Here is a 2,962-nt window from a genome sequence, read left to right as displayed (position 1 = left end):
ACTCCACAACACAAAGAGCAAAAACATTGCTGACAACTGATAAGGAAATAAGAAAAAAGAAACTCACTAGAGAACTCGAGTCTCAAATTAGAGTTTCTCATAATTCCGAACTCCTGAATATTTTCAGCTTAATTAAGTCTAGGAGTAAATATTCCATTTTCATGGAAGATAGATGGATTTCTTCCCCCTTATTAATTTTTTTTTAAAATAAAAGTTTATCTTTCACTTTACCTGTCCCTACAAACCATTGCTCACTACTTTAAGAAACTACAGGATACAGCAAAGTATAGGAGTAAACTTTAAAGGGGAAAACAGAGCATGTAAATACAGACAATCTCTCCAGCAGAGACCAGAACAAAAATTGTGACTCTTGGGAAACAGCTGAAGAAAATGGCCAAGCACCATGCCAGAGGACTGATGATAAAGTATGCTACTGACCTGCTGACAGAGAGATGATGGTCTCAGGATGCGGAATGAGACATAACTTTTTTTTTTTTGGTCATGGCCAATGGGGAAATGTTTTACTTGATGAACATGTGTTTGTTATAAGAATCTCGTTTTTCCTCTTTTTAACTCAGAGGAGGGAGGTGGAAAGGAAAAATATAACTGCTTAGTAATTGAAAATAAATTTAATCCCTCCAATAAAAATAAAATTAGGGGGCTGGTTTAGATAATCTCTGACATCCCTTCTAGCTCGATTATGCTCTTTAAAAATAATATTTTATTTCTCCCTCTATTACAGATAAAAATATTTTTAAACTTTCTTTTTATAGAATTTTGAATTCTAAATTCTCTCCCTTCTTTGGACTCTCCTTCTTTCCCCCACTGCTTGACCTTCCTGAGATGGTAAGCAATCTGATATAAATTTTACACATTTTTCCATATTAGTCATTTTTGTAGAAGAGATCTCAAAAAAAGGAAGAAAGAAAATGAATATTGTATGGTTCAGTCTGCATTTAGACTCCAGTTTTTTCCTCACAGGGCAAATAGCATTTTTTTATCAAAGGTCTCTGGGATTGTTTTGGATCATTGCATTGTCTATTTCTATTTTCTCTGAACCTGGAGCTGGACATTCTTCCTCTTGTGTATGAATTGGTTAATAAGCATTTATTAGGTGCCTTCTATGTGCCAGGAAGTGCTGATGATACAAATAAAGGCAGAACCTAGTTTCTGTTCTCGAGAAACTCACAGTCCAAATGAGGGGGACAACATGCAAGCAACTATGTTTAAACAAGCTGAATATAGGATAAATTGGAGGTAATCCATAGAGGGAACACACTAGCATTAAGGGAGATTAGGAAAATCTTGTTGTAGAAGGCATGGTTTTAGTTGGGACTTGAAGGAAACCAGGGAAGCCAGGAGATGGAGCTGAGGAGGAAGAGGAGTCCATGTCTGGGGACAAGGGGACAGACAGAGAGAATGCCCAGAATGGAGAGATTGTAGTTTCTTGTGCAAGGAATATTAAAAAAGGCTGGTGTCACTGGCTCGAAGAATACATATAGAAGAGGAAGGGATAAGGAGACTGGAAAAGTGGACAAATTATGAAGATTTCAGATGCCAAATACCAGCCTTGTTGGGACTGATGCTCTAAATTTAGGTAAGCATTGTGAGTTGGTGGTCCTTTCCCCTGAAAACCCAGATCCCAGGTCTCACAATTCTGACATGTAAGCTACCATCTTGGTTTTATACCATCTCTTCTGGACCAATTCCAGGGTTCTCTCCTGGTTCAAGTGTCCTCTTTACCTATATGCTTCTATTCAAATTAATATTGTAAAGAAATAATCTTGTAGAGAAAATTAGGACACTTTGGACACTCCAAGAAAATCACATGATATTGAGTTATGTGTAAGTGCTCTGTGCTAGAAGGGAAAAGATCCATGACTTATGCTATAATACTTTATTAACATCAGGGACAGCGGCCAAGCAGACCATTGGATTTGCCAAACCCATTTTACAGAACCCAGATAACTCCTCCTTTGCATCTGCATAAAGAAACCCTTTCAGGAAATATTTTCCCACAAGAAGGCAGGAAGTGAAAATGCTGAGGTTGAAGACAACGCCTAAATTGGCTGCTGGAGCAGAGACAGGTCAGAAGTATCTCTGAGGCTGCTGATTGGCTGAGCATCCCATCACAGATGTGGGAGATGGTAAAGCTTTTGCCCAGAATGGAATCATGGAAATTAGAGACGGCAAGGACATGATGAGCCGTCCAGTCCATCCGTTTGCGGGTGTGTTGCAAACCCCTTGAGTCAGTCTGTCCAGCTTCATTTGAAAAGTATTCAGAGATTTATGCTGCCTATTTGAGTTATGAAAATTTATCATAGATTAATCACAAGAGAGTCTGTCCCATGCCACTGCTTAGTGGCTGAATCTCAATCCCTTAGGAGATACAGGACTCTTCTCTGCTGCCCTTGCCTAGAATCCTCACTGCCAGCCTCAGCTGTGGCATCTGCTGGCTCATTAATCTGGATGGTGAGGGCCTGAAATTGCTGTAGGAAATTAACATTTCAGATGAATGTTTTAGTATTCAAGATTGGAAACCCATAAGGGTACTTTGGTTCCTCCAGATCTCTCCTGCAGGTAATCTAGGTTTCTAAGCCCCGACTGCCCATTTGGTGTCTCACTAAATAACCTAACAGAGCTCAAATGCTTGGCATTTGCCAGTCTTCCATTTGTTTGTTTTGTCTGTTATTTGATTTGAAATTGAAATCTACTGGGCACTGAGCACATCTCATTTATGTTTTGTGCAGGGCTCAGCACATTACTGATGCTCACTCAACATTAAATACTATAATCATCATTTTGACCATTTATTTGGTCATTGGTTCTCTCAAAAGTAGGATAGTTTTATTAAGAATGGGAACTCATACCAGCTTCCCCTTCAGAGCCCACAGCCATCAGAGAGCTTTGTACGCCAGGCATCCTGGGAAGTTTTTGGGGGGACATGAAACGAGGGTGAAAA

The sequence above is a fragment of the Monodelphis domestica genome, chromosome 6 (assembly GCF_027887165.1).
Source record: "Monodelphis domestica isolate mMonDom1 chromosome 6, mMonDom1.pri, whole genome shotgun sequence".
In the NCBI taxonomy this organism is placed as follows: domain Eukaryota; kingdom Metazoa; phylum Chordata; class Mammalia; order Didelphimorphia; family Didelphidae; genus Monodelphis; species Monodelphis domestica.
Note: the sequence above shows the minus strand (reverse complement) of the source record.